The sequence below is a fragment of the Chiloscyllium plagiosum genome, chromosome 7, assembly GCF_004010195.1.
Source record: "Chiloscyllium plagiosum isolate BGI_BamShark_2017 chromosome 7, ASM401019v2, whole genome shotgun sequence".
Lineage (NCBI taxonomy): Eukaryota > Metazoa > Chordata > Chondrichthyes > Orectolobiformes > Hemiscylliidae > Chiloscyllium > Chiloscyllium plagiosum.
The window spans coordinates 86,219,522-86,247,067 of NC_057716.1; the positions used below are offsets into that span (position 1 = coordinate 86,219,522).

Genomic DNA, 27,546 nt, shown 5'->3' on the forward strand with positions numbered 1-27,546 from the left:
ATGTGATAGAAATACCGTCACCATCAAATTGCCCTTCCAGGTCCTACCTCATCTTACTTTGGCAGGATATTGCCATTATGTCACTCCCATTGTTTCAAAATCATGATGTGTCTCCACAACAGTGTTGGGAGAGGACCATCACTTCACACACTGTAGTGGTTCAAGACCATCCATTACCTTGTCATCTCTGCGGAAGCCAAGTCATTAAGCATATTTAAGACAGATAGGTTCTTGGTTGATAAGGGGATCAAAGATTATGGGAAAAGGCAGGAAAATGGGGTTAAGAAACATATCAGCCATGATCAAATGGCGGAGCAGACTCAGTATGTGAAATGGCCTAATTTGCTCTTATATCCTATGACCTTAAATCAACCAAGAGATGCTGGCCTCCCAGTGCTGGCACATCAAAAGAGTGGGTTGAAAAAAAAATGCAACTCCTTTGATCTAATTCAGTCACTTTTGAAATTTGACTTTTCTTTCCCTCTTAAGTCATCTATATTTTACACCTTTGTGGGAGAGTGACACCCTTTTTAAAATTACTCCCTTATCCCACGTCCTGCAATGTTGAGATAAGAGTTTTCATTTGTATAAACAAAATCATATTCTTCTGTCCTGTGACCCACAGGACATCAGCAATGAACGTCGAAGCACCTCTAATTTTGAGGGTGTGGCTGTAAATGAAGGAGGAATGAATGGTCTGCTTTGGGCTTAAAGGAGTTAATCATCTGGAAACAAAAACAACCAGTAAGAACAAAAATCTTGCAGCACAGTAGCTGGAGAGGACTTGGGGAGGGGTGGGGAAGAGGTTTACAACTTCATAGCTACAGGTGATTATTAGGCTAGCAAAATTAGAAGTGCCCTCTGAGGATTAATTTGTCATGAGAAAGCAGACAACTCTCATTCAGAATTAAAAACCTGAAGCTGACTTGCGCCTCAGAAGCTGGGGGAGTGAGGAGGCAGACAGGGAGTGCTAGTTAACAGCTGATTGGTTGCCAATTAGGACAGAAGTCTAATCAGAGCGGAGGCCCTTGTGCTTAGCCACCCCCCTCAGAATGTCGATTGGTTGCTGGAAACTGACAAAAATGCACACAGACTGGATGCAGGCTATACGCCACTTCAAAGCAGCAGTTGAAGAGAAAACCACAGACAACACTTCCCACTGAAGTCAGCCAAGCTGTATACGAGTAAAAGCAGCAATCATGGTTATGGGATCCTCAATCGATGGAATAAGACAACCTTACTGCATCAATTAAACGCCAGGTCATTTTGTTTGGGGGGTAAGTAATGGAATAAAATCTGTTTAGTTTCTGCTGGTGCTGATTGCTGAAACCAGATAACTTTCCTGTTCGTTATTGAGTTTGTGGCAAGACCCTGTCTCTTTGAACCATTTTATTAGGTTTTCAGTCATTTAAGGTCTTTAAAATTAACAGAACTTTTGAATAAGGTTGTGTTTTTGCTTGAGATCCTCTACAGTTTTCGGTGCTTGGGTGAGTCAAATATTGGGTGAATCGATGGAAAGAATCATTATGCCATTATATATTCACTGATCCTTATAGTAATTATACAGTTTTGCCTTAATTGCTCAGCCACTACAATGATATTGCAAGACCTGTTTATTTGTTTCATGGAGTAAGTTATTTGATCATTGGTTGATTGGATATTAAGAGTGAAGGGGTGAGCATGGCACAGGGATCATAAGTATTTGTGAATCGGACGTTCTTGTGGTTCTTCTCACACTGGAAGCAATGGCGTGCGACCCAAGTATAGAACTGCTGCATAGAGCAAAATGCACAGTTGGTGCTTTTGTAGATTACTCAAAGGCATTGTCTGTCATGCTTATTTTTGAGACAAATTCTGTAATGCCAGTGGGTTATGTGTGCAGGTGCAGAATATATCTTCTGGTGTAAATTATCTTGGTCCAGCTTCCTGTCATATTCCACTGCAGTGCCTTTGAGTTCTGCTGTTCTTGATCAGGGTTTAAGATCAGCTTTAAAAATGAGTGTTGTTTGTTAATATTCTCTTTCAAGATGTTGAATCGGTGTTTATGGCAAAGAAATACAAATGATATAGTTGCTAGCCTGTGAAGCATACTTAACATTTTGATGGCTAGCATGCTGCCTGAAGCATTGTGGCTTTTTGTGGGGCTCCTTATCCAACGAGTGGGTAACTGTCTGTCTGTAAATGTACAAGCCCTTCTCAAATTCTGAGAAGCCCAATGCAGTGGTATAGAGCCATAAGAAATACCCTGACTAATGCTGTAGACCTGTCTGGAATTGACTTGCCTGTATATCCAACATGCAACCAGGCTATTTGGTCCAACAGATGAATCCTGTTGCTTAAGGGTTTGTATGAGCCTTTTCCCATCTTTATTCATTTAATCAGACTTTTTTTTGTGATTTTGTTTGTGGCCTCCCTTGCACATGAAAGCATCTCTATGTTAATCCTAAAAAATCCTTTTATAACCTTCAAACCGTTATTAGGTCATGTCTCTCCTCTCCCTTTCTAGAGAAAACAGCCTGTGCCAATTTAACCATGCAGGTTTACACGAAGAATGTATAGTCTGATGACAGTAACACACTGCAACCTATTACAGGTTCAAAATGAAGGATATCAGGTTGAAATTGATAGTTTGTTGATCATTTGCATTTAACTGGTTCAAATAAATCCAGAGGTATAATGCTGAGAGATTTGTATTAGCAATAGAAATTGTTCGAAACTATCATCATGTCAGATGGCACCATTGGGGAGTGAAACAGAGTTAAACTTTTCATTGAGCATGGATCTCTATTTAGAGTTAAGAGTGTGGTGCTGGAAAAGCACAGCAGGTCAGTCAGCATCTGAGAAGCAGGACAATCGATGTTTCGCGTAAAAGCCCTTCATCAGGATTCCTGCTCCTCAGATGCTGCCTGACCTGCTATGCTTTTCCAGCACCACACTCTCGACTCTATTCTCCACCATCTGCAGTCCTCACTTTCACCTATGGTATTTAATCCAGTCTGCTTATTGATTGTACACTATAGTCAATACTCAATGGGTGTACTTGGTCACTTCTTTGTTCACTGAGCCAAGAGTGGAGAAACTAAGGTGATACCTCTGTTGGCAATCAGCAAAAGGACCTGTTGAAATAAACAAACTTGCTTCAGTCTGCCTCAGATGCTGAACAACCATGTGGCATATCTCAGATACAGGTCTTTCTGTCACAAAACAATATTTAAGTTCATAGAATTCATACAGTACAGAAACAGACCCCTCTGTCCAACCTATCTACACCGACCAGACATCCCAATCTGATCTAGTTTCATTTGCTAGCATTTGGCCCATATCTGTCTCAACCCTTCCTATTCATATACCCACCCAGATGCCTTTTAAATGTTGTAATTATACCAGCCTCCACCACTTCCTCTGATAGCTCATTCCATACATGCACCATCGTCTGCACGAAGATGTTGCCCCTTTGGTCCCTTTCATATATTTCTCCTCTCACCTTAAACCAATGCTGAAGAGATTTGGATTCCTCCAAAAGACCATGGCTATTCACCCTATCCATGCCCCTCATGATTTTATAAACCTTCATAAGTCACTCCTTCAGCCTCCAGGGACTGACTGTGTGGAGTTTGCACATTCTCCCCGTGTCTGTGTGGGTTTCCTCCAGGTACTTCAGTTTCCTCCCACAGTCCAAAAAAAAAGTGCAGGTTAGGTGAATTGGCCATGTTAAATTGCCCGTAGTGTTCGGGGCAGGGGTAAATGTAAGGGAATGGGTCTGGGTGGATTGCGCTTTGGCAGGTCGGTGTGCACTCGTTGGGCCGAAGGTCCTGTTTCCATGCTGTAAGTAATCTAATCTAAAATAGCCCCAGTCTATTCAGCCCCTCCCTAGAACTCAAAACTTCCAGTCCAGGCAACATCCTTGTAAATCTTTTCTGTACCCTTTCAGGTGTAACAACAGTCTTTCTATAGAAGGGTGACAAAAATTGCATGCAGTATTGTAAAAGTGGCCTCACAAACATCCTGTACAGCCACGACATGACGTCCCAACTCCTATTCTGACCAATGAAGGCAAGCGTGCCAAACACATTCAAAATGACTAAGTCGGGATATTGTCCTGTTTAGTACATCCTATTAATGTATTAACTTTTTGGAAAGTTTAGTTGAAAATCATTTCTGATCTTATTTTAAAGATACCTAATTCTTTATATATTCAGAAAAGCTGTAGATATTGAGACATATAAGATAATCAGAGGGTTAGATAGGGTGGACAAGTGAGAGCCCTTTTTCTCAGATGGTGATGGCTAGCACAAGGGGGCATAGCTTTAAATTGAGGGGTGACAGATATAGGACAGACGTCAGAGGTAGTTTCTTTACTCAGAGTAGCAGGGGTAGTCAAACGCACTGCCTGCAGCAGTAGTAGATTTGCCAACTTTAAGGGCATTTAAATGGTCATTGGATAGTCATTTGGACGAAAATGAAATTGTGTAGGTTAGATGGGCTTCAGATTGGCTTCACAGATCAGCGCAACATTGAGGGCCGAAGGGCCTGTTCTGCGCTGTATTGTTCCATGTTCAATCTGATTATACCTGATATTTAGAAACACCTGATGAGATTTTCACATGATCCTTGGCTTTGTGTTTTATAAGTTTTGTTTTAAATGTTGGGATGTCCCATAATGTCATTAACCCAGCAAATGAACACACAATGGTGATACTCTCTGAAGTGAGCATTTCTGGAGGGGTTTATTCAAACCCACTTTATAAATCATAGCATTATAAATGTGTGAGCATTCCACTGGGTGCGATTAAGCGAATGTTCAGCTGTTGAGGTGTAGAGGTCAGTGATACGTGCTGACCACAGCACCTTTTTACGAGCCATTACCTTCGCAGATCTAGTACCTTTGTTGGGCACTTGACTTTTTTAAAGTTTGTGATGTATAATCAGGATCAGAGTAGAAAACATCTGAAAGGAAAGGCGTTGGGGGGGAGGGGGGCGTTCTTTTTGTGCCTGCAAAAGAGCCCTGCTTGACAGCTGCTGCATACATTAGCATTGTGTCTTAATCAGAACCCTGGCTAATCGCACTTTGGGGCTAGGGGGGCAGGGGCAAGGTGTATGAAACACTTATCAGGAACGATACATTTCACACTGGGCGGCAGCACAGTGAACAGTCAGTGTTGAGCTGGCTATCTAGGAAAGGGTTAATGCTGAGCCAAGTTTAAATTGCTTTGCTTTGTGAGAAGCCTTGAGGGGTCATGTTATATATTCAGCTCTTTTTTTTAAAAAAAAATCTACTGTTTTTTTCTTACGCTGCAGAGTCTTCAGAGTCAAACTGTTCTGTAGCACTGGTTTATGGCCTTGAGAATTGAATGTTCACAGCTTATTCTGCCTTCTGCTTTGTTTGAAATTCAGCACTTGGGAGGTTAATGGATTTGTTTCACTTTCTCCTGTCTCCTCCTTTTAAAACTTTCCCTGGTCCCTGCCTTCTGAGCAAATTTTTAGTCACTCATCCTTATGACTCCTCTTTGGTTTGTGTCAACATCTATCCGAATGCCATGCAGCAAAGTGATGCTTTACCACATTAAAAGAGCTATATAAATGTAAGTTATGATTTGGAAATGCCGGTGTTGGACTGGGTGTACAAAGTTTAAAAATCACACAACACCAGGTTATCGTGCAACAGGTTTATTTGGAAGCACTAGCTCCTGGAGCCCTGCTCCTTCATCAGGTGGTTGTGGAGGACACAATTGTAAGACACAGAATTTATAGAAATTGTAAGTTGTTTGTTATTTTGTTGATGGCAGTTCATTGTCCAATGGGTGTCTCCTGCTCCTGTTTTCTCTGTGCAGACTAATCTTTCAACTGAACCACCCCACCCTGCCCAAAACCCCTCTGCTGTTTAGTCTCACGCTGCATTCAGACAAGCCTTCAAAAAAAAACACCCTTAACCTATTTTCACCTCTCCCAACCAACTTTTCCATTACCTTTTCTTGTCCTTCCTGTTCCATGTACAGTGCCCTTCTCTTTGCCTGTTCAAATTGCACTGAGACATCTTGTTGCACTCAAATGAGCATGAGAATTTAAGTTACCATAATAAGCCTTCTACTGTTAAAGATTACAGTAAAGGTACAGTATGGAATACTGCAATTTAAACACTTTCAGCTGAAGAAATCGGCAATTTCCTTTTATTTAAAGTTAAGCAAATAACCCTGTGCCTTTACTGCACAGAAACTCTTGACTCATTTATTTTCAATTTATGGAGCACCTTGCACTGGAGTGATAAATATTAAACTCAGCAACCCGTGAGGAAGACTGATCCCATATAAATCAAACAACTGGCTTTGTTTTATGAAATGATGGCATATAATATGCAAATTTATACTGAACCATTGCACAGCAGTAGTGGAAATTAAATGGGGTTTGCTCTCCTGATACACAAGAGGTGAATAGTCCCATCGTCAGTAGCTAATTACTTCTACTTGAAGAGCTAATGTAACAGAAGGAGCCAGATTGCTGATCATGGAAGCCCTCGAGGCTTTGGTAGCTTTCAAATTCCCCAGTGACATGATTTCAAACCGAGGCCGCTTTTCTTAGGATCTGATCTTTTGTATGAACAACCAACTAAATGTAAGTTTCAGAACAAATACAACTGGGTTTTCTGTTGCTTTGGCTTGGCATATAAATGGGAAACCATTCTTAGGATTTATCTGCGCATGTTGTCAATTACTCGAGCAAAGATAATATTTATTTAGAAGTGCAACAACACGTGTATTTTGAACGACTTTAAATGTTCTATCAGTATGCTTATAGTTCATAGTAGTGGATTGCAGTTCATAAGGCATCTGAACAGATGTAGGTCATTCAGCCCATGATTCAATGAGTTCATGGTTGATCTGCTAGTCCTCAACTGAACTTTCCTACCTTTTCCTCATAACCCTTGATTCATTTACTGTTTATCTCAGCCTTGAATACACGTAATATTCCAGCCTCAGCTTCTGCTGTAGTAAAGAACTCAACAGATTCACTACCCTCCGAATAAATTCCTCTTCATCTCTATATTAAATGGGCAACTCATTATTCTGAGATTAGGCCTCTAGTCCTAGATCTCTGACAAGGGAAAGCGACTTTTCCCCATTTTAACCTTTCATGTGCCCTAAGAACTTGTATATGTTTTGATAAGCTTCTCATTTTTCTAAACTCCAATGAGTACAGGTCTATCCTACTGTGCATATGGAAACCCCTCCTTACAGTCCGTGGACTACGGTCAACAAATTGCAACAGTGAGATTGGTTCTGCCAAACCAGACAATCAGTATCTATGCGTATTCTTCTTATGAGCAGTGATCCTACTCCCTTTTGCCCATTTTCTTTTCATATTCCTTTATTCCCCTTTTCTTCGTCTGTTTATGCTGCATCGGATTCTGCAATAGGTAGCACAGACCTGCCTCAATATAAAGGACCCTGTCATTCCAATGTTTCCTCTCAGAAGGCAAGTATGAGATCAAGTTGCCTCACCACCTCTGGTGGCATTATGAAAACAGATACAATGGCAGGTGATTTCTGCAGTGTGCTGTTCACCATAAACAGACGTCAGAAGCCATGTGGAGTTGAAAGAAAATTCACATTTAACTAATAACAGATATTACTTTGCTGAAAAGGTGATACAGAAAACCAAATCACATTCATGAACCCTGTTTAAAGATATTAAATGCCTTAAAGTAGCCAATCTATTCGGAAAACAAGGAAGTTTTTCCTCAGTAAGCACATCCTCGAATAGCCTCTTAAAACAGGCATTCAAAATGTGAACTTATCACCCCTGCTACAGTACATGCTTTTAGACTTTTTGAAGCTCAGCCAATCATTTACAATGGCCAGCTGTAATAACAACTTCTGGGATTTGTCAACAGTGGAGTCTATTGAAACTCTAGCAAGTGATACTAATGGTTTTTCCAAAGCTATAACTGATACCTGTCAATTAATGGACTTGAACTTTTTTTAACTCAAATTGGCAGCTGCAACCTAACTTTTTAAAATTTTAAATGGCTGGGGATTTAAATGCTTTGATGTGTCCACCATAAATTTGTAACCCCCACAGTGTGAATATTCTTGGAAGTGGAAATTTGATCTGTTTAAACTCAGCACTCATTTCAAATTGCTAAGCACATTTTTGTTGCAAACTTATGGTTTCACGTTTCATCCCTTTTCTCTTCCACTACTAAAACTTTTATCTGCATGACATTTTTAAAGATTGCTGGAATTATCTGAATCCACAAAAATCTAACCCGTTGCCTCTGTGTTAATGATTCTGAACCCTTTTCACTAAGCCTAGCCTGCTCCCTGTCCTAAATCACTTTCATTGCATTTAATATTTAAGTTCCTTTGTCCTGCACCAGCTGGACTTCAGAATAAAGACAATATATTTGAATTATAGTCAGTGAACTTTTATGCTATCAGAGAAACTTTATCATTCTTTCAACCTCTCATATCATAACTAAATGCTCATAATCCAATGACCAGATATTATTTTAATGTGCTTGTGAGCTGTTCTACTTTTTAAAGATATATCACTTTGATTCTTATCCAAGCCATCTGGTTTGAGGTGTAAGTTTGTCCTTTTAATTCTTCATTTGAATCAATAGAGTGGGACGTCAGAAATCCTATATTAATGTTTAGCCCGAAAGTAGTCCATTCCTTTTAGCTGAGTTGGACTAAAATCAGGGCTGTCATTTGAGAATGCAAAATAAGTTTAATAAAGTGATTTCTGTCAAGAAAGAAGGAATATAGCCTTTCACAGCTTCCCAAAGCATTTTGCAGCCAATTAAGTATCTTTTGAAGTGTAGCCATGGTTGTAATGGATATTATTGCAAGTTGTAAATAAAAAATTAATAAATCAAAAGTTTTATGAATGCAATGTTTCATTTATAATAAATTACTTGTATCAAAAGTCTTATAAGGCTCTTTAATCTCTGCAGCAGAACTAAATCTTTCTACCCCCTGTTCTAAAGCATCTTGGTGCTTTCTGTCTGTGTGAAATGTGCTGTAGATCCTTGTGCTTCTTATGTGGCCAATATCCTTCATGGAGAGTGTCACTTTGCATAAATCCATGATTTGTGTATGAAATTTCTAATACCCACTAAATCAAACTGGCTCTCTTCTCATTGGAATTTCTAGTAGCTCGATGCTCATTCAGTGTTGATGCTGTACCCTCTTGAATGAATGCATTTATTGTTTTAATGTATTGTGGGGCTTTACTTAAGGTAGTTGTACTAGCTCGTGTAATATGCATTTACGTTATTGACCATATTAAAAAGTAAAACGCATTAAATTTTAAAATTTAAAGCAATATCCACGTATGGAACAAATTGAATTCATTTACTTTTTTCTTTAAATGCTAAACTTACTGTTACTTAGGAAGGAAGTAATTAGATAAGAATGGGAAAATATGCAGTCATGATATGTCACCTATTTTTATATGATTGTAAGATCTTCCAATAGCTTTTGTGATTTCTAATAATCCATCATTAACTTAGACAATAACAATGATTTGTCAACAAAGTTTGTGACCAGGAAATCAAAAAGCTCAGTTATTGGACCAGTCATATACTGAGATATACTCATTGTCTTGTATGGTTCCCACTTTAGAGGTTGCTTGGCTATCTTCTCAAATGGTGCAACCATATAAGTTGGAGTATGGTGCAAATTTACCCGGGAGAACAGATTGATTAGGAAGAAAACACGTTAACTTGTTCAAGAATCGCTTAAATATCTTTTGCATTAAGGACTGGAGTAGCCAGGCCTGTGTAGATGGGCAAATGTTTTATTTGGGCAAGCAACTCCATAGGATCATTGTCATTTTGAAATTTTGATCTGTAAGCTTAAGGTTTATGAGGAGGAGCTTGAAGGATTGGCTGAATTTATATCCAGCAGGACTGATGTGCAAAGACCATGCTGTTTTTTTCAAAAGCACTACTTTCAAGCATCAACCAGTGAGTTCTCGCATTGAAGCTTCCATGTGAAGATCTCACAACTTTTGCACTGCATGTTTAATGGGATTAACACAGCAATTCAATTGAAATTACAGCTGAGGTGTCTTCCAGCCAGTGACGCAGAACTCAACTGCCTTTTACAAGATGAGCCAGGTTCCATTATCTATTTTGCGCATTGTAATTTTTCATGTAGAAACAATGGAGACCAATTTTCATAGAATGCCCAGTCGAAAAATCTAGTGAGATATTCAAATCATTAACATGGTCAGGCTTAATTTAGTTCAGTGGCTGATCCGCCTTCCAGCATTCAAAAAGGACTGGAAGGCTGCCCACCAATTATTGACAAAAGTCAGGGAAGGGTTAAACTGTAGGGTGTCAGTGGAATGTGAAGGAGCAATTTGAGGCTATGATCTTACAGTCATTAATTCTGCAATTTGTGTATAGTTCACTTGGAGGTATGGAGGAAATGATTGGGAATTTATTCGGGCAAGGAAAAAGGAAGAAAATATAGAGAATGGCACCCTGAGCCACGTTTGTGCTTTTTGTACCTCAGCTCTAACATGATTTCAGCAGAGTTATGGGAACAGTACTTTAATATCCAGAGAGAGGGTAAACTGTTTTTAAATACATTTTATGGGCTTGCTATGAATTGGTCAAAAGTAGTTGTTGTGATTGTAACGAGATCAGTCACATGGACCTCATGGAATATGAATTCCCTGATTGAACCAGGTTCAAACCCCAGTCAGGGAGCCCTGGCTGAGAGAACCTCTGCTCCTCATGTTTATATCTGTTCACACACAGCTGGCTCTGAAGAAGCCAGACCAGTGTCAAGTACAATGCACATGTAAATAAAGGATGACTTGATGATGGGATACTGGCCTCTGTGGAGTTATTTCTGTAGTATGGAATCTGGAGCTTAGCTGCAAAATTGATTGCTCTTTTTAAGACTTCAACTCAGGTACATCAGCATATTTACAAACAATTATAAGAGATTAGTAATTTGTTCATCAAATGTAGCAACATATCACAATCCAGGATGAAATGCTCAACTTTCTTCTTATGATTGCTTTGTCTTATTAATAAAGTATAACCTACAGTCACAGATTTTCTAACTTATTAATTTAAGCACATTCGGTACTTCAGTGCGGCTAGAGGAGTAAAATTTCCCTAACTTGCCAGAAGACAATGTAATCATTATTTCTTGTTTTTTCTCTCTCTCTCTCCCTCTCTCTTTGTCCTATTTGACTGTCTTGCTTGATGATTTATTATCCTGTGATGCTTTATTATCCTGTATCTCTCAGTTCACCCATTCTGGATGTAGGTTTGCTCGCTGAGCTGGAAGATTCATTTTTAGACATTTCATCACCATACTAGGTGACATCTTCAGTGAGCCTCTGGACGAAGCACTGCTGATGATTTCTGCTTTCTATTTATGTTTGGGTTTCTTTGGTTGGTAATGCCATTTCCTGTCATTATGTCATTTCCTATAGTGATGTCATTTTCTGTTCTTTTTGTCAGGGGGTAGTAAATGGGGTCCAAGTCACTAGAAAGCAGGAATCATCATCAGTGCTTTGTCTGGAGGCTCATCTGAAGAAACATCTGAAAATGAATCTTCCAGCTCCGTGAGCAAACCTACATCCGGAACCTCAACTTGAGCTACAAATCTTCTCAAAACCCGCTTCATCTGTTCTAAAAGTTCCTTCATCTCCATTCGCTGTTTCCTCATCTTTTTGAGCAGAGGAGCTGGGAAATGATAGTAAGAGAAAGGTAAACCCCATTTCTAAGCACAAAGACATGTGAATACAACCAAAAGTACAAGATAATCAACTTACACGTAGTTTAAATCTAAATCTGCAATTTTTTTGCGATTCCTTCATTTATTACTGTTAATAGCCTGGAGTGGAGTCAGTTTCTGGAGATTTGGTTTTATTAAATCTCATTATTTTCTATACCCCTTTTTTTTTTGAAAAACATATATTAAAACCACCAAATCCCTCCCCTAGGCTTATTTTTGGGTTCCCTTTTTATTCCTCTGCTGTGAACAGAGGCGCAAATTATTCATTTAATAATTCTGCCATTTTGCTATTGTCCTTTTAATCTATTCTGTGTTAATCACTTAATCTTTGTTTTACCACTCACTCTTTTAAATAAATGGAAGTTTTGACATTAATTGATGTTTAGGTACCGTTTTTGATATCTTTGTGTCTGGTCATGATGTCCTTTTTTCTTCAATGGATTGCAAACCTATAGTAGTACACTTTTTAATCTTGACAGAGTCAACATTTGCAATCAATAACAATGAATCATATTCAGCTTTAAGCTTGGGACCCAAGGCTGTGAAAATTAGATTTATTAGATTTGTCTGCTTGAACTGACTAAGGTTGAAGAATGAGCCTTGAGTCCAGATGTCCATGGAACTGGGAAGATATTTTGGATGTAAAAGTGCAGACATGGTTCACACACTCAAACACAGTGGGGCATTTGAACTTGGTGCTGATTTCAAACAAACCCAATTTTGGTTGCTGCATGGTCTTAACTGGCAGTGTAGGAGTCACCCATGTCTGGATTAGACTGAAGCACTCTCGAAGAGCAATTAAGGTCTATTTAATCACGATGTTTTAGAAATTACCCTGCCCACTCTTTTTACATTGTTTGAAACAAACTGGCCATACCAATTAGTAATGAGTAAAACAGTCCACTGATGGGCATTACCCAAAGAGATATTTATTATTAATGCTTTGCTGAGTTTCAAGAGCTACAATCATCTCAGGAAGTTGTTATGAGCTCATAGTTGATTGATCACTTAAATAATCTGTTAGAGAATTAGGGGTATGAATAGAAGCTTTTGTTTGAAATTAACCAAATCAGGAGATTTAAAAGCTTGGATGAGAATGCCTTCACAAAGTTATTTTTTCACAATTAATCAATGTTTCCTCTAGTTTCTTTGAGTGGAGGCCAATGCATTGACATGTCAATCGGTATACAGCAAATTTGAGTGGCCGTGTCCCTCAGATGGAATGTTGTTGTTAAGTCTGTGTAATAGGAGTTGTACAACATGTTTCAAGGTGTATTTTATGCATCTCCACGTGGCTACTGTGAGGAAATTAGAAAGCCACAAGGGATCAGTTCCATGTTTTACTTCTCCTTCAAGGGACTCGAGGGTTAAACGTTCCACTGCCAATAAGACTCACTGCAGCATCAATTGGAAGCCTATCCTCTTACAATATTGACAGAATATCTGAGTAGGGGGGCGACTGACTGTATCCCAGAAGAGGAGCCTAGTGGAGCCGCACATGTGAATTCCCCTGTAGCTTCAGACAGAGGTATTTGACCTTCCCAGACAAGACCAACAGCCTTGGCCACAACCCTGTTAAACTGCTTCCTGCTCCTATTATCTTTCTTCCCCTCCATATTAGCATAGAAATGTGAATCCTACATTTAGAGCAGGCAAAACCCATCTGCCTTAATCTCTTCCCATCAACATATAATCATGAAAAATATTAGAATCAGTTCCTGTAATCCATTCACACATTATCACAGGACATTGACATTCATCAGGTTTTGTAAATTCATAATTTTTTACTTTAAACTGTGTAATGATAATCAACCATGTAGCTGATAAACTTTTTTTGTTTATTCCCTATTAAAAATATTATTGTCTTTGTGTGTAAAGCCAAGATTCGTGGAGAAGTGTCACCACAAGTAGACACACGACTACTTTTGGGGACATTGAGAATCTCTCACCGGCTGTCCGATAATAAAGCATCTGCTGTTGTACAGAAACTTGTCCAGATTTGTGGAACAAAATATACATCACCAACTGAGGCCTGGCCAGGCAGTATACTCAGTTCATACCTATTTAAAGACATGGATGGTCTAAGGGCTATCAGGATACTTGAATTGGCATTGTGTTGATATAGGGGTAAGAAAAGCCATGGAGGATGTGTTGAGGGCATGAGTTGGCTTGAATTGGCATTGAATATGTTTAGAGGCTAGAGGACCATAAGTTGGCATAGAGGACATGAGGGTGTCAGCATGGCATGTGAGGGGGTGGGGGGTGGAGAGGAGGTTGGGTGGTTGCGGGTTGAGGGGAGTATAATATGACAGATGACGGACTGAAATCTTCTAAAGCAAATTCTTTTTAAGACATTGCAATGGGCTCTTCAATCAGCCTGCCTTAGTTTGGCTCATTTCATCATTCCTGCTCCTGCCTCCTTCCTCTTGACAAACACACGGACCTGAGTAAGAGGGTAACCTTGGAAGTGATTAGTGTTTTGCCATTCCTCCACAACAATCCTGTTCATGACTCTGACAATGCCTCTTTCCCTGCTCTCCAATAGGAAGCCTTGGCTGCAATAGCAGAAAAGGGGAAGGATATACTTTAATTACAATTGGTGGTGACTGATATGATAATACTGCTGACTGGAGAACCTGGGCATCGAATTGTTAGCAAATGATCAGCACATGAACGGTTCTAGTACGTACACTCAATACCCATACACTCATATTGCATATGTATGAAAAGCAATGTTGAAATTAAAAAAGAGAGAAGCTTTATTTGTTAGTGAGAAAAAGTGAATTAAGATCATCTTCCAGAGAGGCTTTAGTAACTTAGTGCAGTTGTTGCTTAACTGGTTAGTATTTTCTAAGTTGTGGTATGGACCAGACCAAACCCCCTCAAATTATATTAAGTACACAGCCTGGACCCTAACTTTTTCTTATTTTAAAGGCAAGTGCCATATGTTGAGTTCTGGATGTAATTTGATTAGTCAAACTACCAGATTTGAAGCAAATACAATTTATTCATACCCTATAGTTAAAATATAACAAAGAAGAAATTGGATAAACTTAATTCTACTGGAACACTTAACAGAATAATAGATTATTTAACTTCTAAACAGTAACTGTTCCAATATGTTCCATAAACACACCCTTGGTGAAGGCAAATTCAGTAAAATAGATTTTGTCGTACATGCAATTCTCCAGTTCAGAATGAAAAAAAACTTAGAGAAATCCTGAGAGACAGTAGCAGGGACAGATGAACTGCAGCTTCCAAATCCAGCTTCAAGACCCCAGCAACAACTGCCACTGAAAAGCAAAAGCTACAAATCCTGGTTCTATGGGAGCGTGACCCAATCCATTTGGGCTGCATCGACTGTTCCAACTTTTTAAAAAATCCCAGGCTTCAACAGCCGTTATGGGCTTTGAATTAGACTGCTTTCCACCTCTGTTATAAGGTTTCTTCACAAAAAAATGATAAAATATATGTCTTAAAGCCATAGTATCGTCACAGTTGGCATGTGAGAGTTGATAGTTCATACGCCTTAATTCATTGTTTGAAGGAACTTGTTTGAGTATTTTCTGAAAAAAATGGTTCTGTTCTTATTTTTGTGCTGTGACATTTACGTTTTAATAGTAGTTGTTTATGTGGTGTGCAGCAATTAAATGAAAAGTTAACCAAGTTTGGTACCATTCAGTGCTTATTATGCAAAAGTGACTGCTTGATATCTGTTTCATGTGGCTTGTCAGGCTTGTGGTTTCATTCTTAATTAAAGCAGCTGAAACAAAATAATCAGACTTATCATTGGCAAATTAGTTTCATAATTCCTCAGCAAGGAGTCATTAGACAGAAGTTGCGTCTTCTTGTGAAATTACTGCATTTCAGCGAAAATTGTCTGCTGAATTAGTCATATTAAATAGTGCAGTACCTGTATGTTTGGCTTTTACTCATTGTTCTTAAATTATGAAATAGTAATTGCCCTTTGCCAATAATCAAAATGCACCTCAGTTAAGCTCTGCACTGGCAAAGCTCTTTGAATTTTGCAAACCAATTTTTGTCACGTCTGCCATCTGCAAATATTAAAGAGTTTCTGTTGTGTACTGAGAATTTGTCCTGAATTGCAGGAAAGAGTTTTAGGAACAGTTTGCTCTGATTGTGCTGGTCAAGAATTGTAACTATTACTTGTGGAGCAAAGTTGTACTGCTGCAAATGCTATAGCTATCTTTATTTTATAAATCAACTCATAACAGATGTCTCCATGCAGCAGAGTGGCATTAACTGCCTGATCTATGTTAGCAACTTATGTTTCCTGGGGAAATGTTAACTCTCTGTCTTGTATCAGGGTTTGTTGTTTTCTGTCACATTTGTATTTCATGTACTGCTATCTTACACATCACTTTCAATGGAGTGGGAAGTGATTGGTGGTAGTGTCACAGAGTGCATTATCCACTATGATAGTATCATGTGTACTTGTGAGTAGAACAGTTTGAGCTCAGTAACAATGTCCTATCATATTGATGTAGCCTATAACCAGTTGCTAACAGGTACAGTTGGTTCTCCTTTAACGCCGTTGTTGCTTTCCCATGTTATAGAAAACGCCATGTTCCAGAAAATTATGCAATAGGAATAATGGGGCCTGTGGGTTAGGGCGAACCACCAAAGATACCAGTAAAAATTGGCACAAGAAGATTAGTAGTTGGTTTAACACAAACGATAGTGCAGTTTAAGTAAATTTTGACCTGTTGTAACTGACCTGTTGTATGGTACTGTATAGTGCAATTCATCAGAATCTTCAAATGATTACTCTCAATTGGCATCCATACCTGCTGCCTGCACTACATTCCAGCCAGTCTTCTGATCCCATTCAATGGTAACACTGCATTAATCCAATCCCAGAATGAAACCTGCCTTGGTAGATCAAGAACTAAATTTAATCTCTTTTGCTGTTGTCAGCTTTATCACATTTTTCAAAGGGTTTCACATCGTGATGCTTGGGGATGTCTATCACCTTATTTTACAAAGTAAAATGTACTTAGGTGTACTCGTTCATGAGACACAGAAAGCTAGCATGCAGGTACAGCAGCTAAGAAAGAAAGCGAATGGAATGTTGGCTTTTATAGCTAAAAGAATAGAATATAAAGATAAGGAAGTATTGTTGCAACTATACAAGGTATTGGTGAGATTGCACCTGGAGTATTGTACACAGTTTTGGTCCCCTTATTTGAGGAAAGCTGTAGTGGCATTGGAGGCAGTTCAGAAGAGGTTCACTAGATTGATCCCAGAGATGAGGGGTTTGTTGTTTGAGGAGAGATTGAACAGTTTAGGCCTATACTGTCTGGAATTTAGAAGAATGAGGGGATATGAAATTGAGGTATTCAAGATGATAAAAGGTGTGGATAAAGTAGATGTGAAACAGATGATTCCTCTTGTAGGTTATGGAGTAGTAAATTTAAAAGAGTTGAAGAGAAACTACATCTTCCAAAGGGTTGTGAATCTGTGGAATTCGTCACCCTGAAGTGCAGTGGATGATGGGACAGTGAGTAAATTTAAGGAGGAGTTAGATAGGTTTTTTAATTGGTAATGGGTTGAAGGGATATGGAGAGAAGGCAGTGAAATGAGGGTTAGGAGCGTATCAGCCATGATTGAATGCGGAGCAGACTTGATGGGCTGAATGACGTAATTCTGCTCATATGTTATGAACTTATGAACCTGGACCATGATTATTACCCAGGGTTGCAGTCTCAACCAGCTGAAGGAATGTACAGAATGTAGGAGGAAGATCAATAACCTTCTCCACTCTGCGAGTGAAAGTGCCACCATCTTCTCGTTGACACCTCACTCTCACCCTATCTCTGTTACTGTACCCATCATTTCCTGCAACATTTTCCCCACTCACTCATCCTCGCTAACATCTGAACCTGACTAACCCCGAATCTCTTCTGTACAGCCTTCTCACCCCCTCAGGACATCTCCACACATGCACCAAAAGTAATAGTGTACCACCCACCTTTCTATCCCTCATCCATTATATGCAGAGTTTCCTGGCTTTGACAACCCTGAGCAGCTGACTGAGCATGTCCAAGCCCCTGTACTGGTATTTTTTGTTTTGCAGTTGGTTACCATTGCACTTAGACCTGAAACAGATTTACATGAATCTGCAGATATTCTTTAACATCTAACCTTATTTTTTTAAACAAAAAGAATGAGAAAAGCTCTTAATACAAGAAACAGAGCCAACTGTTCCTCAACACTATCCTTTTAGTCAATTCCAGTGAAATTTCACTCTTACCTCAACTCTTTAAGTTTCTAAATTAACAGGGTCTTCCCAGCTTCTTGTCCTCAGGCTGTACATACATTTTCAAGATGCTTTTCCAAGTCCACTAGCACAAACATTTCACAATAACTTTTGCAAGGAGCTTCACAAGAAAGCACACGAGCTGACTGATCACATGATGCCGACGTGCAGTCCAGTCCGCCATGCACTGCAATACCCTGCAACTGCGAAGAGAAGAAGAAGAACATCTATACAAAGTCTTTGCTAAAAATGGATATCCGCAAAGCTTCGTGTGCAGATGCCTGGTGGACAAGGAACACCAAGAAGACAGGACACGCCCCAGCACACTGGCTACTCTCCCACACATTTAAAACCGTTTCGGAACTGACAACTAGACTGCTCCAACCCCACTAAAGATCTTGACAGTGCACAAACTGGCAACCACACTCCGACAGCAGCTCACCAGAATAAAGGACCCAATACCCATTCTGCGCAGAACGAATGTAATTTACAAAATCCCATGCAGCGACTGCACTAAGCACAATGTAGGACAAACAGGCAGTCAGCTTGTGGCCAGCAACTATGAACACCAACTAAAAACCAAGCAACATGACCAACTCTCCCCGGGACACATACGCACAGACAACAAGAACCATGAGTTTGACTGGGACAACACAACGATACTCTAACAGGCCAAACAAAGAACAGCAAGGGAATTCCTGGAAGCCTGGTACTCATCCTCAGACTCCATCAACAAATATATTGACCTTGACCTGATATACAAACCACTGCAATGGAAAAGCCAGAACCAGTACCAACCGGAAATAGCTCAAACAGAACCACATCAATTCACAGCAGAACAGTAGTATTTCACAGGAGGCAACACAGCACTGATGATGTCACCTAGAAAGAGGACGAAATGTCTGCAAACAAACCTACCAGCTTGTGATCAGACCAACAACGAATCCAACCAGCTCCCGAGCTACAGATCTTCACAAAAACTTCAAAAAGTTACATCGCATGGGATTCAAAGTGAGGTTGCCAATTGATTATAAAATTGGCTTTGTGGTAGGAGACAGAGGTGGTGGAGCTTGCTTCAGGATGTTTTTAGCAGATAAGTGGGAAGGAAGATTTCAGACTGGAGGCCTGTGACCAGCAGTGTCTTGCAGGTATCAATATTGGGTCCACTGTTGTTTGTCATTTAAATAAATACTTTGGATGAGAATGTAGGAGGAATGGTTAGTAAGCTTGCAGGTGACACCAGAATTGGAAGTATAGTCGACAGCGAAGAAGGTTATCTAGGATTACAAAGATCTTAATCAATTTGGTCAAAAGGTTGAGGGGTGGTAAAAGAAGTTTAATTTTGATAAATGCAAGGTGTTGGTTTTGCATTTTGGTAAAACAAACAAGGGCAGGACTTATGATAGGGCCTTGGTTAGTGTTATAGAACAGACAGACGTAGAGGTTCAGGGACATAATTCTTTGAAACTTAAGTCATAGATAGTCAGGGTGGTTAAGAAGGCATCTGCCACGCTTGCCTTCATTGCTCAGTCTTTTGAGTATAGGAGTCAGGACATTATGTTGGTGAGGCTTCTATTGGAATACTATGTCTAGTTCTGGTCACTCGGTTATAGGAAGGATATTGTTGGGCTGGAGAGGGATTCAGAAGAGATTTACCATAATGTTGCCAGGTCTGTTAGGTTTGAATTCAAAGGAAAGGCTGGATAGATGGGGACTTTTCGCGTTGGAGCAAAGAAGATTGAGGGCTGACCTTATGGAGCTTTACAAAATCAAAAGGTGAATAGACAAAGTGAATGACCAAAGTCTTTTCTGAATGATTGGTCAGATCAAAATAGGGAGTGTTTATTTCAGGTGAGGAGAAATATTTAAAAAGGACATGAGGGGCAACTTCTTTGTACAGAGAGTGGTCCAAGTGTGGAATGTACTGCCAGCGGAAGTGGTGGAAGCAGAAACAGTTATAACATTTAAAAGACATTTGGTAAAGTACATGAATAGAAAAGGTTTGGAAGGAAATTAGTCAAATAGGGCGTGTTTGCTTTGGAAATATCGTCGGCGTAGAGTAGTTGGATTGAAGGGTCTGTTTCCATGCTTTATGACTCTCTGATTCTATAATCTAATGCCAGGGATGAGAATTGCCTAACAGCGAATGTGAGTTCACTTTAGTTGGCAATTCACAAATTGCGTTACAGACAAATTCCACTTAGTAAATGTGCGTTAAAAGAGAACTATCCGTAATAAATTTGCTTCTTGTTCAATACAAGAAAGTGATCAGACAACCGAGGTCACATGAATAAATTTAAAAGTAGCTCGTGGCAAGGAGAAACTTTTTAAAAATGGTGCAGACTGAGAAAGTGAGAACTAAGGACAGTTGTCCCAGTTCAGGTAAAGTGGATAGCAACAAGGAAATCAAGGGCTCTATAAAGCAATTTCAACTGACGTTTCAGACCTGGGGACATCACAAGGCCAGAAGTAAAGCAATAAAAGGGCAGATTAGAAACATAAGCTTCAAGGAAGAAGACATTTGAGGAGATTTTCTCAAGGCTGCAAATATATTGGGAAATCCGACATTCAAACGAGGCTGATGGTGGAAAGTATTTATTTAAGCCACAAGGAGAAGGAATCATTTAGGAAAACTTTTAAAAATCAGAATTAATCTCTTCAAGTGAATAAGTGTGCAATTTAACTGGGCATTGTTTCATAAAGCTGCAGGCGATGGAATTGATTCAGTAAAGCCAAAAAGGAAACTGGAATCATTTACCAAAGCCAGAGTAGCAGGAGCCCAGGAACTGGAAATTCTGAAACTGACATACGCATCAGAAGAATCGCAGATGTAAGTGGAAAGGGGCTGGAGAAAAAAAACAAAAAAACTGTCAATTTCCTTGTTCTAGTCCAACTCTGGCCCCCACCCTACAACTCTGTCTCTGATAAATCAATTACATCATTGGTGCTGCTTCTCTTTTTTTATCTGGAACTGGAAAAAATGATTAATTTCGCTTCCAATTTCTTCTTTATCTGGTGCATCTCTGACTCCTCCCTTTCTTTTCTCAACATCTCTATTTCCATTTCTGGGATAGGCTGGCCTTCAATATCCACTACAAACATACCGACTCTCATAGTTACCTTGATTATGCACTCTCTCTCACCCAGCTTCCTATGAACACTCTATTCAATCCTTCGAGTTTCTCTGTCTCTGTTGCATCTGTTCCAATGGTTTTAGTTTGTAGAACCTCCATACCAGGAGAGTTTGGTTAGAAATGTGTAGATTATAGGCACTGAGAGAATTTAATTCCCCCAATTGGTGAAACATTGATCTTGGCAGGCTTGTGAAAGGACTATTAAATTGTCTTGTCTCTGTAGTCCACAGCAAAGAAACTGTCAGGAATCAGTCAAGTTGAACCCTCAAGATTTGAGATAAGTGAGTAATTTCTCTGTACTTGTGTCCCAGTAATGGATAACGTCAGAATATGAGTTAAAACTTTGTTTTGTGGTGTGGTTTGATCTCACTAGCTGACATCTGTTTTTTTTTAAAAGTTTCATTTTTTTTGTACGATGAACTGTTGTTAAAGAAACTCTGCAACCTTGTGTGAATATATTTTAGTGACTAGCCATCATATTAACTAAGGACACTGAAATAAATCTCTCCAACCAGGTCTCATTATGAGATCTGACTTGTCCAATGATACCCATCAGCTGGGATCATACAATTAATGTAAGATGGCTAAAGTGTGTGGGGGCCAATTATATCCTGGACTGCCTTACCTTCACTTACAGTTTCAAGCAGTGTCAATGGTTATAACTTGGGAGAGTGACTCAGAGTACGATTAAACTTTACACCCTGCAGCATCCCTCCAATCCACACACCGAGACATGGACAGACAGACAGGCACGCACACACACGGACACGTCGACACACACACACATACACGTACGGAAACATCGACAGACACGCACAGACACGCACATAGACGCACTCGCCAGATGTAACATCCACAAGTCATTCAGAAGAGAGAACCTTTTTCAGATCGCACCACAAAATCAAGCCTCTGTTGCTGTCAATATAGATCAGTAACATTGGTAAAGTCACTATAGTCCCAAACAACAATAGGGCTGTTCTCTCATTAGCACGAGGCACTACTGATTTAACCTAAGGGTCACCTCACCTAACATTATAGGTACAAGAGTGGGCCATTCAGCCTTCAAGCCTGTTGGCCATTCAATGAGGTAATAGCTGATTTCTGGACAAACCTAACTAATACCGTAACAAACATTTATCTATCTCAGATTTAAAATTAACAGCTGGTGGTGGAAGAAAGTTCCAACGCACCAACCACTTTTTATGTGCTTGCTAATATCTCTCCTGAATGGTATGGCCTTAATTCTTCGACTTTGCCCCTTAGTTCTAGAATCTCCAGGAAATAGCTTATCTTTATCTGATCACTCCTTAAGCTTCTAAATTCTAAAGAAAACAGGCATAATTTGTATAATCTGTCCTCATGACTTTGAAGTCCAGGAATCATCCTTGTAGACCTACAAGGCCAATATATTCTTAAGGTGTGATGGACAGATCTGCTCACAGTACTCCAAGTGGTGTCTAAACAGTCTTCGATATAGCTGCAGAATAGCTTCACAGAATCCCTACAGTGTGGAAGCAGAACAGTCAGCCTATCAAGCCCACACTGGCCATCTGAAGACAACACCACCCAGACCCACACTCCTATGCTAATGAAGGGCCTGCAATGTCTCATTTCCCATGCCGAATCCACCTAACCTACACATCCCTGGACGCTTTGGGCAATTTATCATGGCAAATCCACCTAACCTGCACATCTTTGGACTGTGGGAGGAAACCGGAGCATCCAGAGGAAACCCACGCAGACAGCTGCCCTAGGGTGGAATTGAACCTGGGTACCTGGAACTGTGAGGTAGCGGAGACAGAGTGCCAATGTGCTGCTTCTGTGTCCTGATACTGCAACCCTCTAGGTATAAAGACCAGTGTTCCATGAGTTTTCTTGATGAGTTTCTGCACTTATTGAGGCATTTTAAAGATCTCTGTACCTGAACCCACAAGCCTCTTTGGATGTCCACTGTATTTGACTTAATACCCTCCAGAAAGTACCCTCAGGTGAGGGGTAAGATCAAGAAGGTGGTGGCCTCAGCTGGTTTGGGAATTGATCTCATGCTTTTGCAGCACAAACCAGCCATCCATAACTAAGCAATACCACAACAGGCTGAACAGTGAGTGACTGAGGCACAAGCATTTGTCTTAAGGTTTGTTTATGTTTTCCATAAAGTTTCTGAAACGTGTTACCACACACCCCAGAAGCCAATTGGAGACTGCCAACCTAGTGGCTCAGAGGGATTACGCACGAGTATTTGCCAAGCAGCTAAAGAATAAAATCAAGATAAGACACCTCACCAAGACAGTGCTATTGGCAGTGAGACATCAACAGGAGATTTTCAATTGAAAGTGAATCAGTCCGAGTCAGATTGGATCCAACTGGCCTGCATTCAAGCTGGTCAGCCTTGTTAGGGGGTTACTGTATGTTTTTAAAGTCACATTATTTTCAAGCTTAAATCTTTGGAAATATAGCTGTTGGTTTGTGGCAAGACTGTCAGTTGTGAATCTCAATCTGACAAATGTTCCATCGGCACCGTGGGAGAATTTAAAATAAAACTTCATGACAGTTTTCAGTCAAGTCACAACATTAAATACAAACTTAGCAGTGTTTACTGAGAACTATTTAGCTTTGCTGTTTAATAAAATGTCAATGAGGGATGCTTATGCCTGAAGTTATAAATCTGAAAATTTTACATGTACAGGCATAATTCATGACGCAGATTTTTGTTTCATATTGTACCAATCAAGTTTGAACATTTGTCACTTCCTCCAAAAAGCAATCCAAGAAAACTTGAAGTTTCTTTTTGTAGGCAAGAATGGACTTTCTAGTGAATCATTGCTATTGTTAGCATCAACAAACCTCTGAAAATTAATGAGAAAAATTGGGAATATTGTTCAAGTAAATGTCTTCAATTTTCATTGAAATAAGACAGCTTTATTTATCTGGCTGATTTGAAGTCAGTGTGTATTTTGTGATATTGAGCATCCAAGGCTAACAAGAAAGGTGCAAGGAGGTTTGCGTCTTGAAATGGTTAATCAGAAAGCCTTTCAAATGAAGAAAGATCATTATGTATGCAGACTTGTTCTGTACTGTGTGGAGCTTGGCAAAGCCAGTTAGTAACATAGCTGCCATGTCAACTCTCATCCCTTTATCTCAAAGAGATAGATTTACCAGCCTGTCCATTAGTTCTGCTTCCCCTCATTCATCCTTGCATTCTTTCAAAATGCATGTTCTTCCCTTGCATTGTCTAATCATTGTTGGCTTAGCAGTAAAGAAGGGATGAAAAGATTAAGTTTCATTGCTATTTGTTTTTATATGCTGTCAGTTTTTTTTCCACAGTTTTTTTTTCCATTGCCTTCTCCCAGCTCCTGTTATGTGAGTGGAATTTTGTGAGCGATTTCTGGAGCTTGTGCTGGGAAGATGCACCATGTTGCAGAGAAACAGCTCACCACGCGCTCTCACAAGGACTGAGATCCATCTGGCTTGTAATTAATTCCTGTTGCATTTCTTGTCATCAACTATCTCTTCATGAGCCAGAGGAGATAAAATTCTGCCTCACAGTACTGTTCTGGAACTGAAACCATATCCAAGACCCATCAGAAAAACTATGCTGCTTCTAACTGGCGTCTTTTTATTTTACTGTTCTGTTGATGCAGAATCTGTTGGCTTCTCCTAAGTGGCTTCTGAGGATTTCGCACCACTTCTCATGGGAGAGGATTTATTTCCACCCCCTGGCCTTCAAGAGCAGACAATTATCTCCTATGAAATAAAATCTAGAGGTTAGTAATAATTTACTCAGGGTGCATTGAGTTACGTTACATTGAGCATGCTTGTGTTAGATATTTCTATTGGTGCTATTACATAATGTTAAACATCGTAATTGTGCTTTCAGAGTATGGTACACAATAATCCCAGCAATTTTCATTGATCAGAAGAAACTGGGGGAAAAAAAATAAAGTTGCCAGCATCAAGCCTGAGCTTAATGAATGGCTTCTTATTTTCCTGATTGAACTAATAGGTTTTTTGGAAATGTCTCTGAGTACGATGGAAGATGTTGTGATTCCTTTTGTTTTGCACTTAGTTATTAGCATTCTGTGGCACTGTCTTAACTGAACCTGTACTTGGTGACATCTTACTGTGGTAATTCTAATTAATCATTGATTTTTTTTAAAAAGTGTGACTGTTTAGCACAACCAACTTAAAATGCTTGCATTTTTGGAAATGTTATTCAGGTTTAAATTAAGAGTTGCAAAATAAAATTAATCTCCATGTATGGGTGCCTTTGTTCCTTTTTAAAACAAAACCTATCATAGTGCAGCTTACAGCAATACAAGGTCAGAGAAGAAAGTGAAATTGTATGCTCAGTGAGATCCTTCTCTGCTTACTCACTACTGAAAGGTATAGTGATTTTTAACCCCGAGACAGAAAGCTGTGATTTCAGGTTGCACTCTAAAGATTGAGTACAAATATTTAGGCTATCAGATCAGTAAGGACAGAATGCTGCATTATCAGATGATGATATGTTAAACTAAGGTACTTTATATGTTTCTAAAATGAAGACAAACAATTTCATGGCAATATTTCAAAGAAGAACAGCAATGTTTTCGTGAATGTTCTAGGCAATATGTATCTCTGAACCAATACCATCTAAACAAATTTACCTCAACATTTTTACATTTGTTTTGTGGGTCTTCACTGTGTACAAATTCACTGTATTTTTATTAACATTAGAACAGGAAATACATTTCAAAAGTTTTTTTGAATCTTCTCAATGGTGCAAGTTATGATATAACCGCACATGTATTAATATGACAGGAACACAAGAAACAGGAATAACAGCAAATCATATGACCTGTTGAACATATTCTACTACTTGGTACAATCCCAGCTGCTCCTTATAACCTTGATTCCAAACATCTACCGCAGCTTTCAATGTATTCAACTATGGAGCATTCACAGCCAGTTGAGGAAGATGATTCTAAAGATATGCAATGTTTAGAGTGAAGTTACTTCTCTTCATTGTTTTATCTTGGAGCTGTTACCCATGTTTTAGGTTCTACTCTTTCAACTCCACCTCTGGAACTCCCAGCATTGAGGATTGCCCACAGGAAGGATAGTTTAGGTGGCAAGGACACTAACGTTGGGGATTTGGTACTCAGTGGTCTGCAATGGATTAGTGCTGATTGACCCATCTGTTCCTTCCCCAAAGGGAAAACAGTAGCTTTGTGATAATGTCGGGGGACTGATAATCCAACAGCCCAAGCTGACCCAGATTCAGATCCTATTACAGTAGCTGGTGGAATTTAAATTCAGTTACAAATTCTGAGTAATACTGATCCTAAAGATATCTTTAGTTGCTGGTTTAAAAAAAATGTGGTTCACAATGTCCATAAACAGAGGAGTTTTCAATCCTGACCTGGTCTGGTCTACATGTGACTCCAGAAACACTACCTGGTTGACTCTTAACTTGCCTTTAAAGTGGTGTAGCATGGTTCAGGGTGCAGTTAAGCATAAGCAACAAGTGCTGGCATTGCTGACAATGCTCACATCAAATGAAAGGATAAATAAATGAACTCACGGCCTGCCTGCAATGACTAACAAGTCGGGTAGGATGATCTTTCGTGTCCTGCCTGGAAATGAGAATCTCCTGAAATAGTCTGTATTTGACCATATTTGAGGGCGCCAACTGGCAAGAAAAGGTTTTGGCCTTCTCCCATGGAAGTGGTTGCAGTCTGAAATTGCAACACCACCTTATGATATTTCCTTCCTGTCCCTGGACCATTACTTCCACACCCAAAGGATTCTCCCTTCTCTATATCTCTCTTTCCCTTCTTTCTACTTTGTGCCTATGTGTTTGAGACACTAATTTTTCAGATTTAGTTGCCATGAATCTGGCCCAACTTGATTGTGTCTAGCTGTTGTAGGTATTAAGGGAATAGATAATTGATTTTGGGGAGGATTTGAGGTATAGTTCTGCTTCTTGTGGTCACAAAGCTGCAGTGTGTCTAATTTTCACAATGACTGAGTTGGCTACTAAGAAGCAAATAAGTTGCAGAATACTTAATCGAAGAAGTGTAAGAATTGCTTCCACAAGAGTTGTTTTTGTCTATCCATGTGTCAAATTGATTAGCTTAAATTGGAGAAAGTGAGGACTGCAGATGCTGGAGATCAGAACTGAAAATGTGTTGCTGGAAAAGCGCAGCAGGTCAGGCAGCATCCAAGGAGCAGGAGAATCGATGTTTCAGGCATAAGCCCTGCTTCAGGAATGAGGAGGATGTGCCAAGCAGGCTAAGATAAAAGGTAGGGAGGAGGGACTTGGGGGAGGGGTGTTGGAAATGTGATAGGTGGAAGGAGGTTAAGGTGAGGGTGATAGGCCAGAGAGGGG

General features: G+C 39.6%; 1 long non-coding RNA gene across 1 annotated transcript; it reads left to right on the top strand.

Moving 5' to 3' along the window:
- Positions 1-1,083: 1,083 nt before the first annotated feature.
- On the top strand, positions 1,084-25,125 carry LOC122551744. Its single transcript, XR_006312188.1, has 3 exons — positions 1,084-1,277; positions 24,818-24,940; positions 25,054-25,125. It is a non-coding gene; the product is annotated as an uncharacterized LOC122551744 (long non-coding RNA).
- Positions 25,126-27,546: the final 2,421 nt, after the last annotated feature.